Source organism: Temnothorax nylanderi, unplaced genomic scaffold, assembly GCF_030848795.1.
Source record: "Temnothorax nylanderi isolate EJ_2023f unplaced genomic scaffold, tnyl_v1.0 TNYL_tig1154_pilon, whole genome shotgun sequence".
Classification (NCBI taxonomy): Eukaryota; Metazoa; Arthropoda; class Insecta; order Hymenoptera; family Formicidae; genus Temnothorax; species Temnothorax nylanderi.
The window spans coordinates 2,320-16,441 of record NW_027250216.1 but is presented as its reverse complement, the minus strand read 5'-3'; the positions used below and the strand labels follow the sequence as shown (position 1 = coordinate 16,441).

The following is a 14,122-nucleotide window of genomic DNA, read 5'->3' as shown; positions in this document are numbered from 1 at the left end:
AAATTTTTTCTCACCTCTATAATCTATATAAATTAGGCTTTATTTCTTAAATTCTAGATGAGTATAATTACATGCGTCGATAGTTCAAAAAAAGACAAAAAAAATATGTATATATATATATATATATACATATATCTATTGTAAAAGAAAGACGAAAGAATTAAGGAAGGGGTTTTGGAGGTCGCCTATTTCTTTCCTCTTTCTAAAAAAAACCAAGGGATGTAAACGGTTGCGAACCTTTCGATATCTAAACCCCGGCATCAATTAAATTTGACCGGCAAAAAGGGAAAATTGCCATTGCAAATGTCGTGCTAAACCCTCAACCTTTGTTAGCTTAATCATACTTTCAACTCCATAAATCGCAACAACTTTCCTTTCTTCTACCACATGTTTGACGCTCACTTCCATAAGTTTTACATCATCCTAAACTTTTGTAACAAACTTTGATTTATACTTTATGCTTATAATAACCTTATGTATTCATAATTGTATCCTACACGATAAACAAGTTTCGCTCCTAATTTTGACACATACGAATTAATCTTTTATTACCTATGCCTCCTTCTTTTTAAGATTCTGAATAAATATAATTGCGTAGGTATATAATTGTAGTAAAAAAAAAAAAAAAAGAAAGAAAAAAAAATGTGTATATATATATATATATATATATATATATATATATATATGTATGGCGTGGGGATGCTTTTCTTCTCTTCTAAATAAATAATAATAATAATAATAATAATAACAAAGAGAAAAAGGGGCACACTAATAAAACATAAATACAAGTAGAGTAAAAATAATAGCCACCTGACTGTCAAATAAGCACGAGGCTCCGGCACATCCCCTTCCTTGAACTAACTGATGCGAAAGAAAGAAAACTCGCGAATCAAATTAAACAAAAATATGTGCCGACTACCAACGGTACCCCGATGAGTCATTCCGTTCGGGAATTTCATCCATTTTATTAACCTGCCACCATTGCTATGCAAGGCGGCTGCTGGACGAAATTCAGCTAGCCCCTCGTCGTCCTTGGCGATCTAACCCATAAGGATACCATGCCCAACCAGACGAGATCATAGCGATCCAGCTATAATTAAATGGCAAGTGTTAAGCCTGTGATATGTCACAAATATATTAAAAATTGTCAGCGAGCCAGCAAGGCACACAAAAAACACAGGTAGTTTTGGGGGCTGCCGCATGGATGGTTGAAAAACTGTCACAAAAAAAGGGGACGCCTCGAGACGGACGACAGTCACGTAGACAATTCATTTAACTAGTTCCCATTTTCGGCAAAGACTATTATTGCCCCACATAAAGGAAGGGAGGGGCAGCCTCACGCTAACAGAAAACACATGCACTACAAATAGCGTTAAGAAATTGGAAGGTTGATTGCGTTAAAAATAAATGTACCCTTGTTATTTGTTTACATGTGCATATGAAACAGAATTACTATTCTTAACTACTTGATAAAATAAAAGGAAAAGACAAATTTATTTAATCTACCGATCTAGTATGCACATGTAAGTAAACATTTCCTTCCAAAGCGCGCATATCTATGCAATGGCGTAAAGACAAAAGGAAAACAAAAAGGAGAGGGAGGATAAAGAAGCTTGCGAAAAACGGTAATCGTTTCTCAATCAATTGGCCTGCAAATGTTGCGTTACACACCCCCAACATTTGTCTAAGGCGGGGGGTGTTACGTCCTGCGAACTCCACGATTTCCCTTTTTCGCTTAAATTCCTCTGCGCTCAGGATAGCCGTTAAGATTAGGATAAGGTAAACTAAGCACGGACGGTTGTCGATCGACGAGTGAGCCTTGATCCCTGCACATTCCTTTTCCTTTTTTTTTTTTTATAAGGGTAAAGTATCTGTTTACCTAGGCGGTTAAACGCAACCTTCCAAATGACGAATTAGTGACGGACGGGGCATACGTAACAGGATTTTCATCGGCTTTGTCAGGCCTAAAACTGAAAGAATGTAAACCTGGCGACTCGACGCGCCAAATGGGCCTTAATGGGTTGATGAAGATCTTTATTGCATCAAGCGAGCTTTCAAAATGCACGTACGATGTTTCCGGCAAGCGGAAACAAAGCCTGAGACGTGTCCGTAAATACACGTGGCGGAGTTTTTGCTTGCATTTAAGATTGAGAGGTGTGCATCGTCCGTCAACACTAAAAAAAGAAACCCTAATAAAGGAGAAACCTAACCGAAAAACAAGTGAGTCACTGGAGGAAGCGATGGGTTGCACCCCCAATAAGGCAGTGGGGCCTTACGAGAAGACTCGCCAATGAACAGTCGGAAAAATCGACAACCGTCTCTAAACTTCTAGGATAGGCAAAGACTTAAGAATCTAGCTCTTGGATGAGAAACATCTCGCCCAATAAGAAATCCTTCAGACAAAAATTAGAAACATCCCTCCAACCAGAAGTTCCCAAAATGAAAACCTGACACATCCCACACGCGATTCACCCTTCCCATCCTTAGAACTTTCCTATATAAATCTCGACATCGCAGCACTTCCTCTCTTAGTTCAGCTTCTCTTCTGACGGTTCACCTCTTCGGCCCAGTTCAATTTACTTCGCCTCTCTTCCGTTTACGAACACTATCACATTCAAATCCGATCTCAAGTTTTAAGTTAAATTCTGTGCGTGGACTTAAACTCACCGAGTGTCGACGAGAGGCTATCCACAGGGCCCAAAGAGATCCAGCTAGTTACCCACGGGGCTCAAAAAGATTCAGCTGTTCTACTTTAGTTCGATCAGCACCAAGAAGTAAGTCCTCTACATACCTATTCACATACTGATATCGGGCCCCTTTTATCATTATCTTACCCCTTTTGTATTCACTCGAACACTCACGCGTTCGGGAAGTCCCTCGGTTAAACATTAAACATTAACCCTTCCAACCCTCCAATTCTTTTCACTATTCCGAATTAGCCGATTTATCGGTGGATTCGGGGGAATCTCTATTGTTCCGAATTAGCCGATTTTTCGGTGGAGTCGGAATAATCTCTGTTCGTTGTTCCGAATTAGCCGATTTATCGGTGGATTCGGAATAGTCTCTATTGTTCCGAATTAGCCGATTTTTCGGTGGAGTCGGAATAATCTCTGTTCGTTGTTCCGAATTAGCCGATTTATCGGTGGATTCGGAATAGTCTCTATTGTTCTGAATTAGCCGATTTTTCGGTGGACTCGGAATAATCTCCCTTCGTTGTTCCGAGTTAGCCGATTTTTTCGGTGGGCTCGGAATAATCTCTCTCTATTATTTCGAGTTAGCTGACTCGTCAGTGGATTCGAGGTATTCTTTTGATTTCTTTAATCTCCGAAACCCGAGGTGACTTCCCCACAGTTAAAGGACTTTAATATTTAACAATCCGCTAACTTGTAGTGGATTCGGGCTGTCCCACCCACAAGAGGTCGAAAAACGCCGCGAGACACGAAAGGAATCGTCGGAACAAGCGGGGACGAAGGGAGCTTGACATCCCGCAGGAATCGATCAACGCAGGTCCTCCGCGACTCGCCACTCCACCCCCTCCCCCAGCTTTTACAGAAGAACCCTGTTCTTCACAGCAGAATCGCCCCGTTTTCCCCCTTTCTCGCCCTGTCGTCCTGCCTTCTCGCCCTTTCCCCCCATCTTCTCGCCCTGTTTGTCGCGTGGCCCCGTTTCGCGTGGTCCCCGTCAACCCCGATCCCGCCACCCTCCTCGAACCTCCCCACTCCCCCTCCTCTTCCCGAGGACCATCCCCGACTCCGTCGACCGCCTCGACCCTTGACACCCACGAGGAAATGGTCGGTCCCGAAATAGTGACCCTAGATTGACAATTATTATTTTTTTTTTATCCATAAATTCTTGTCCCTCTGCTTTCACTCCCCAAATTTTTCTTTATATTTAGTTCTTAATGTCGACTTAAATTAGTTTCAAGTACTCATAAACACCGCACCCACACCTAACCAAATCATTATGCTATTCAATCCCGATCTCGATGTAATAATAGCGGGCAGGATGTCCACTTGCAAATAGATTTCCCCTCAAAAGGTCCTGCCCGATCGCCCCGCACTTTTGTTATACCCGCGAAGAATGCGCATACCAACTCTCCATTATATACATATACACATTTTACACTAACCCCTAGTTTATAAATATATTTTTTTTTTTTATACTAAATAACATTTTTTTTATGTCAAATAAATATAATTACTTATGTTAAAGACATCTCCATTCTTTCTTTAATTTAAGACCTCAATTACCACCCATCTCCCACTCGAAATCGCACGAGGTCCGATCCTAAGTTAAAGGGATTAAATTCCTTGATTTAAAAAAGGACCGACGATCGCACCGCTCACGGAAGGCGTCCTAGGGTCCCTGCGGACCCTGACCCTTCCAGAGTCATAAAAGTGCGTTCGGCTCGCGCCACGCGCCTCAGAGCGCGTACCTGCGAGCAGTATTCTTAAGCGTCTAGTTGCGTCCTTCCTTACCCCGACCCCTCTGGTTAGCCTTTCCTTCGCTTTCCCAGATTTTCTTATACTAATCCCGGGGTTGGACGTAACACATTCATTAACGAGAGTTCACGTTACAATCATTCAATGTCAAACATATCATTCATTTATTCATACATCACCTTGGTGAAAAAATTTCTCAGAAAATCTCTCATATTTTCTCAGAAATTTTGCAAGAATTGGGACTTATGAAAAATTCTGAAGAGGTATATGATATTTCTCAGATACTTTCAGAATTAATTAGATGAAGATTTATAGAATATTTCAATATCCGTATATGTGAAAATTTCTGATAAATTGCACAGATTTTCTCATATTTATTCAGATTTCTACAAGGATATATTTGCGAAAAATATTTTATTCTTATTTTGTCTGAGTTTTTCAATTCGTATAAAAAATCTGAAAATTTCTCTGAGTATTCAAAAAAAAAATCTGAAAATTTTTATAGAAATTCTGATTAATAATGTGAAAAATTTTGATATTTTTTCACCAGGACATCCATGGAAGATCACATAGTATTAATACCGTGTGACATGATTCTCTATTACTGCATTTAATCTTTGGGGCATAGATGCAACTAAATTTCAGAATAACTCAGGCCTTGCGCGGAAACCTTCCCATACGTTGAGAACATGTTGCGCCAATTCCTCGCGTCTACGTGGAAATTGAGGATTCCATATTTTCTGAGTAGCTTGTTCCTCTCGTTTTCCATAATGTTAAAGGCTCAGATTCATCCGTCGAAAATACCTTCTCATTCGAGAAAATGGTATTTGTCCATTCATATTCCCATGCCAAATGCTGCAAGGTAAAAGCCATCCGTTGTTCTTTGTGGCGTTCGGTTAATTGTTTATATTGAGCCGGTTTATATCGATTGTATCTCTGTTCCCGCCATCTGCGTCGCACGGTTAGCGCGCAACAATTCAAACCAACTTCCGCTACCGTTTGCTGCGCCGCTGAGCGGAATCCGGTCTTCTGAACTAAATTTAAAAGTTGTTGATCTTCCTCGACGGTAGTGCATCGTGGACGCCTTGTTATTGGCCGAGAATTTATATGGCCGTCTATTTTAAATTGTCGCACTAATTTGTATACCGTACTTCTTTGCAATGTAGAGGAAAGTCCCCTATTATGAGATAGGCTCCTAATATGCGATAGCGCAAACCGTGCGGCGCAGAGAGCGGGAACAGAGATATAATCGATATAAACTGGCTCCATATAAACAATTAATTGAACGCCACAAAGAACAACGGATGGCTTTTGCCTTGCAGCATTTGGCATGGGAGCATGAATGGACAAATACCATTTTCTCGAATGAGAAGGTATTTTCGTCGGATGAATCTGAGCGTGTAACATTATGAAAAACGAGAGGAACAAGCTACTCAGAAAATATGGAATCCCCAATTTCCACGTAGACGCGAGGCATTAGCGCAACATGTTCTCAACGTATGGGAAGGTTTTCGCGCAAGGCCTGAATTATTTTAAAATTTATCTATGCCCCAAAGATTAAATGCAGTAATAGAGAATCATGGAAGTGTCACACGGTATTAATACTTTCCATGGATGCCTTGGTGAAAAAATATCAAAATTTTTCACATTATTAATCAAAATTTCTATAAACATTTTTAGATTTTTTTAGAATACTTAGAAATTTTCAGATTTTTTATACAAATTGAAAAACTCAGACAAAATAAGAATAAAATATTTTTCGCTAATATATCCTTGTAGAAACTTGAATAAATATGAGAAAATCTGTGCAATTTATCAGAAATTTTCATATATACGGATATTGAAATATTCTAAAAATCTTCAATTATTTCTGAAAGTATCTGAGAAATATCATATACTTCTTCAGAATTTTTTATAAGTTCCAATTCTTGCAAAATTTCTGAGAAAATATGAGAAGTTTTTTCACCAAGATGATGTATGAATAAATGAATAATATGTTTGACATTGAATGATTTTAACGTGAACAACTCTCGTTAATAAATGAACGAATGAAGGAATGAAAATCTTGAATGAACACGGCACAAGGCAAAAGTCATCTGAAATATCTATGGGCCTGCCGATTCCGCGACCTTCTCGCCTAGCTGCCCATCAAGTTCTGTGGCACTTTTAATAATAACAACGCCCTTGGTGCCGGTCGTCAAGCTGTTCACAAACTCCTCTCTACCACCCGAGGGCGTATCGCCGTTTTCCAAACATGCCTGCCTAATATCGGTCCAGGGGCCCTGCAGCCGAGAGAAGATCCCAGTACTAGAGTGAACAAAGACATGCACATCTTAATCCCACAACGAATTTCTACAAGAGATTCGCTCTGGATTGCAGCGGACAACAGATTGCGATTGATCTGTTCTTACTGAACAGTCAATAGTAATCAGCGATCTGGCAATTTTATGTAAGTAAATCTATCTCCTCAACTTAATATAATTATAATAAAATAATGATTTTGTACTAAAACAGAATTTGCAAGTAATTAATTTTTATAATTGTAATTTTTTAGAAAGATTACTTCATCGTTATTTGACGAGAAGGATTGGCTTTGAAGCATTGATGTGGTTTCGCAGTCTCAGCATCCACGTCTTCCACGGCAGCTTCTTCAATCGACTGATGTCCTCTGCTTGCCGAACATTAATCCAGACACCGGTTAATTTTACTGTTATATTAATTATGTATTAATATTATGTATTAAAATTAATATGTTATTAATTATTGTAATTTTAATGTTATTAATTATGTAATTAATTATGTAATTAAAATTAACATAACATATAACACAATATATTAATATAATTATTATAAATAATTAATATAATTAATATAATTATTATAATAATTAATATAATTATTATAATAATTAATATAATTATTATAAATAATTATATTAATATGTTTATATTACATTAATTTTTAATGTTACACATGTCTTGAAAATAAAAATTAATTTATAAAATAAAATGGTCTATTTAGCTTATTCTTTTATACTAACCCCGATATTACAGTATCCAGTTGATATCTTAAGATTTTCCGCGGCGCACAAGATACATTTCGTGAACCTCCACCCTCCACCTTGTATAGCTCACTTTGACAGCTATCATAACCGTTCACTACGTGTATACAGAGATGGTGGATCGCGATCTCAAAATTTCTGCGCGTTCCAAAAATCATCAAAAAAAAGTGTTGCAACCTTTCCGTGAACGACTGTACACGATACTAGAAATCGGTCCGAGTTTCGGTTTAAGCCAATGAAACTACTGCTTTTCTGTAAGAGCTGCAAGTTGATTGGCTTAAACCGAAACTCGGACCGATTTCTAGTATCGTGTACACTGCTATTCATTAATGCCTGGACTTCCGTTTGCCTGGAGTGACATTTCTAACGTGCTTATTCCCATCTATGTGAATCAATGAGTTTCAGGTTGCGCAGGTTATACGCATGAAAATGTCCCTAAAGAAACAGACTTAACCTATGGGCCGATATCACAGTCTCCGATTAACGTGATCCTCCGATTAAACTCACTCTGCATCTCTTTCTAACTGTCCCCCTAGAAAGAGACGAAAAGACAGTTAGAAAGAGATGCAGAGTGAGTTTAATCGGAGGATCACGTTAATCGGAGACTGTGATATCGGCCCTATGATCGTTTCTGGCCGTATTTGACAGTTGTGAAATAAAACGGTTTGATAATGTCTTTTAAGTGTATGTCTTTAATATGTATTTTGTAGAATATAACTTTTTACGTATTTTTTCTATATTTATTTTAATAAATGGATAAGTATTTGCTACTTTTTCATTTTGCTTTTAATTATTATTAACAATACTACATATAATATTTACATTAATATTACTATTATTTTATAACTTGTAAACGTTTACAAATTCAACTATGTTAATAAGTGATAAAACTTTATTACATTTTTTGTGAAATAATTAATAATATTAAACTTCAGCAACTTATGTTTACAGAAATCGGCTCCGTTTTTGCGATCGCTGTTCTTATTATTGAAAAAAGGTCTTCTTGAATGTAATTGTCGGGATATAGATGTTCTTTGAATGTGGCGAACGCGCTCACGAAGCTACCCCTAAAGTGCTCTTCACACTACGCATCGCGGACGCGTATCGGATTGAGATTGCGGATCGCGGATCGTAATCTAGCCAATCGCAGACGAGCAGCTCATCTGTGATTGGCTGATATCCGATCCGCGATTCGTAATCCCAATCCGATCCGCGTCCGCGATACGTAGTGTGACACGGGCATAAGGGTGCCGTCCCATGCAGGACGGAATTTCGGAAAACGGAATCTCGGAATCATTCTGATTGGTTAGCCCCATGGGGCACAGTACAAGCCCCATGAGGCTAACCAATCAGAATGATTCCGAGATTCCGTTTTCCGAAATTCCGTCCTGCATGGGACGGCATCCTAAGAGGTATATCGGTATTCAATAAATTCATGACCGAGGGGAAGGCGTCCATCAAGTTTAAAGAACAAAACTGCACGTTGTTCCTGTCAAACGCACCCTCCTCCCAGCTGATAAATTTCCTGAAGACTATATTCGTCAAGCTGACGGGCCAGGAAGTACAGGTCCCGAAGGATCCCTTGCGGGAGAAGCTCTTTGCGAACGTGCAACCGGGCGGCGGTGGCGAGGACATCAGTCCAGCTACTAGCACAGAGGTCAACAGAGCGAAGGAGAAAGCTATGGCTGCGTCACGCGCGACGGTCACCACTCCGTCGCCGGGCGTGGTCAGGAAGCGGAAGCATTTCAGCGACGATGGCCCTAAGGTACCCGCGGCAAAGAAGCTGTACGAGAATCCTACCGCGGGAGAGCTGACTGAGGAACAAACGCGAATTCTGAACGCGGTACTCAGCGGGAAGAACGTGTTTTTCACCGGTAGCGCAGGCACTGGTAAGTCGTATCTACTGAGGAAGATAATCTCGGCCCTTCCCCCGGACGTGACAATGGCCACGGCGAGCACGGGAGTGGCGGCCTGTCACATAGGAGGAATTACGTTGCATCAGTTTGCCGGTATCGGTCTGGGTACCGCCACCAAGGAGAGATGCGTCCAGTTGGTCTCCTGTCCGTCCGCAGCTTCGATATGGAGGAGAACGAAACACTTGGTGATTGACGAAATTTCTATGGTAAACGGTGATTTTTTTGACAAGATCGAGGCGGTGGCGAGACACGTGCACAGAACGGAAAGATCCTTCGGAGGAATACAATTAATCTTGTGCGGCGACTTCTTTCAGTTACCTCCCGTGTCTAGGACCGACGACAAGGCCAAGTTTTGCTTTCAGAGCGAGGCCTAGCAAAAATGTGTTCACTTTAATTTTGAATTGCAGACGGTCCATCGACAAAAGGACAAGGCGTTCGTGAAAATATTGAATAGCGTTAGGATAGGTAGAGTCACGGATGACATCGTAGATATCTTGAAGGAAACGGTGAAGCAAAAAATTGAAAGCAACGGAGTATTGGCAACTAGATTATGTTCGCACGTGAAGGAGGCCGATGAGATTAACGAATTTCAGTTGGATGAACTTAAGGGTGAGAGTAAAGTATATACAGCGTTAATTTATGCGTGTATTCTCAATCAGAGCCTCATTTTAGATGCGACACATATAGTCTTTAAGATACATTTTTATTTTATTGTCTATATTAGTTATATTTTAGTTTTAGTTTAGTTTAGTTTAGTTTTAACCAGTTTTAAAGATACCGTTTTCTTTGATAGTATAGCGGTTAATGTAACCCAACCTTTAGTTACTAGTCGCGGGCTGTGACATTTAATGACCCCCATCTGGAGTTTAGTTTTGCATTGGGATGCCTTTATTGAGGCATTCATGTAATGTTGGACAGAGTTTTATTTTATATGCGACACATCTAGTTTTAGTTTCCTCTATGTAGACCATATGGGCACCCCCATGGTCATCTTTTATTGAAATAAAAAAATATATATATACAGCGTTAGATTCCGATAGTTCTATGACGCACATGTTGGATCAGCAGCTGCCTATACCCGGCAAATTAGTACTGAAAGTTGGCACGCAAGTTATGCTGCTGAAAAATATAAATGTTAACAGTGGATTGATGAACGGAGCTCGAGGGGTTGTTGTTAGTTTTAAAAATGATATACCGGTGATTCAGTTGCGATCTGGAACCCATTATGAGGCAAAGATGGAAAAATGGGCTATCAAAACCACTTCCGGTGCTGTCATACACCGAAAACAAGTTCCGTTAAAGCCAGCGTGGGCCTTTTCGATTCATAAAGTCAGGGCTTAACTTTAGACTGTGTGGAAATGTGTTTGGCGAGGGTATTTGACGCTGGTCAATCTTACGTAGCACTTTCGAGAGCTCAGAGCTTACAAAGTTTACGTGTTTTAGATTTTGATAGCCAACAGGTGTGGGCTAATACAGCTGTACTTGATTTTTACAAAAAGTTCAGGAGGAATGTGCAAGAGATGGAAATGATTCCTCTCGGCAAAAAGATAAAGTTAGAGGGAAATAAACGATAATATTTATAGTTTTTATAATCTACACATATATAGCTTGTTGGAAGTAAACAATTTATATTTAACGCATACACACAGAATTACATAAAAATTTATTAACTTTATTAAAGTAAATATTTTTTCTTTATTTTTATGTATATAATTAATACACAACGTTTCGATTCTTTCTTTTTACAAATATTACAGTTCATTGGTGTAGACGGTGATTTGTATTTTCTATTTATATTAATAATCGTCGACAGTTATTTCGACGGGCGGTATATAACGCCATGTATGTCCCGCATTTACGAGCTCCGAATAAAGTATTGGAGAATTTGGAGCGGATTCTTTACTACTACATTGAATATCTATTTTGTACTGACCAGCAGTGAAAAATACTACGCGACATTCATGATAAGCTCTGCCGGATTCCTGTAACTGTTGTTTTTTCATAAATTCGGGAACGTAAGACAAGGGTGTATAATATTAATAAATTGTATTTATTAAGTTGTGACACACAGTAGGCAGCATGACCTTATTTGCTCCAGCTATGGATAATCTTGTTTCCAACTGATAATTATTCACTCCATTATGATGGTCCTGATAGAAATTAATGGACAATGTAAGATCACTCAGCGGATGCTCCAGAGCATTGCACACTCCCACACCAACACTTATGCATTCGCCCAAAGCACACGACAGTTCTTGTGCTTTTACAATAATATCGTTAATAGTTATTTCTGGAAAATGTTGAATTTGTTTAGTAATTTTAAGTTTTTTTTATACATACGCATGGTAAATAGTACATAAATAGTATACGCACCCCACTGTAGAGAACTCATTCTGACCAGATCTAACATACCCGTTGACTCGGTACCTAGTAATTGCCAGCGTAGATCAACCAACGAAGCTATATGTTCAGCACATACTTTTTGGAGTTCACTTGTATCACCAGCACCATTTAACTATAAGTGAAAAAAAAAATATTACAATAGAATAGTATTACATTGCGGTATGTGTTCGAATAGGCCACACGTCTCCGTATTACCATAGATAATTTATTAAGTGGACATCGGTGAACTGGAACAGGAATTCTACATGGTTCTTTACCTTCCATGTATATACATTTATTTTGCGTATAGTGCAATTCCATTTCGTGATTTGTCATGTTTGTCACGTCCAGTACGAGATAAAATTGCAATGGTCTAAAAATTGTTAGCGAAAGAATTTTTATAGATAAAATATGTGCGATAACATATGAAATACAAATTGTATAAATAAATACTATTTTACGAAATATTTCCGTTTTCGTGACTTACGTTTCAGCCGGCAACACATCCCAATTAGTAATCTGCACACTGGGTAGCATCTCAATGGTTATAAAAACAGATGAAATTCTGCAGTATCCAGTTACCAAGCCTTCACCTCCTGAATATGTTATCCTCAATTGACCTTCGATAATATTAGACGTCTGCAAAGGTACCGCAAGTTTCGACAAACGCGTGCTTGCTAAAGAAGAGTAGCCGGAGTGCGAACTTATTCCCGATCTGAAGGAAGAGGTCAGCTCGGATTGTCTTCGTATGAGACGGAGAACTAAGCCTAGATGGTAAGGTAAAGAACTGTGGGCTGAATGTGACATTAAACTACTTGGTTGACTATGACAGTGACATCTGAAAATAATTGTAAATTAGCAAAGAGGAAAAATTAATAAAATTTCAAAATTATGTTAGCATAATATATAATTAACGATTATATTACCATTTCTAATCGAAGTCGCTATAAAATCCGTCGCTGCATACAGATATAAAGTAAGACTCGCACTGCTGCCAGGTTGTAAAGGCAATTGCGTCATTAGATTCTCATCGCTCCATTTGAAATTTTACTCTCAGTTACAGCATCCAGAGTGGACTGTACTGATAAATCGACCATTTCAGTAGGAACTTGACCGGCGTTCGTTATCGTCACGGTACACTCGGCGCTGCAATGTAAGCGAAACCATTTACACGAAAATAATATTGAGGGAAAACATTTTGTTAATGCTAACAGTAGACACAAACCTCTCACCGCCATAGAGAAATATACTCGCACTGCTAATTATATTGTCGCCGGAACTGAAACTAGCAGTTTGAGGCAAACTAGTTGCGACATCATATCTTGGTAAGGCTGGAATGACTTCGACCATATATTGAGGATGTAACATACCCTCCATGTATCTCACTCTACAGTTAGATTTAACTCCTAATGTATGCGTGCTGAATCCGAGTATTTCTAAATCACCACAACTTCCTTGGGTCTGCCTGCTAACGTAACCGCAATCGGACCAGACTCAGCAGGCAGGCTAATACTTTCTGGTATCGATTCAAATACTACACCGTTTGTCAAAGTCTTATGTTAGACACGTGCAATTCAAATGGTAAAGGATTTATGAGCAGCATGACACCTCACAGATATCTCCTTCCACCCACAAATAATCTGTTGGAAAAAGTTTATCTTCAATGATATTACACTTTATTGATGGTGATAATAAACACTCTAGGTATGCACGTTTTACGCGCGTAATAGGCCACTTTCCACGCACTTGTAATATAAAATAGGGTATGTAACACGTGCGGTAGGTTGAAAATTGCAGGTGCTGGTGATCGCACTCGCCTTCGGCTCGTGCGTCCACTTCGCACCCGCAATTTCCATCTTACCTCACTTGTTACACAAATAACTATTATTAAATGTTTATTAAGTGTATTAAATATTTACCTTTTCTAACTTTTATTTCCTTTCTCCAATGTTTATATAGACATCTAATTTTGGAAGGTGAAAGTTATATCTGCCTATCTAGGGACATTATATCCATACATTCTAGCAGTCTACAACCTTAAACATCACATTTTGCATAGATGGGATAAATCATGGTAAAAACTCACATCCAGGCATTATTGAATAGCAGTGTACTTGGCCCTTAAGGTGCGATTTCACGATGACGCTCGACGCTGGATTCGAGCGTCAAATCTGGTCACGTGATAGATTCAGAGGGACGCGAAATATAACCTAACCACTGGATTGGCTGAAATGAGCGTCGAGTGTCAAAGCTAAACACAGTTTAGCTTTTTGACGCTCGAATCCAGCGTCGAGCGTCATCGTGAAATCGCACCTTTAGGC

The 14,122-nt window shown here is 39.2% G+C and overlaps 1 long non-coding RNA gene and 2 pseudogenes across 1 annotated transcript; 2 read left to right on the top strand and 1 right to left on the bottom strand.

The window, feature by feature from the left end:
• Positions 1-6,754: 6,754 nt before the first annotated feature.
• LOC139786812 (uncharacterized) lies at positions 6,755-7,273 on the top strand. Its single transcript, XR_011722424.1, has 2 exons — positions 6,755-6,891; positions 6,997-7,273. It is a non-coding gene; the product is annotated as an uncharacterized lncRNA (long non-coding RNA).
• A 1,489-nt stretch (positions 7,274-8,762) lies between these two features.
• LOC139786813 (ATP-dependent DNA helicase PIF1-like) lies at positions 8,763-11,207 on the top strand (annotated as a pseudogene).
• Positions 11,071-13,781, bottom strand: LOC139786809 (protein brunelleschi-like; annotated as a pseudogene).
• Between the last annotated feature and the right edge of the window lie 341 nt (positions 13,782-14,122).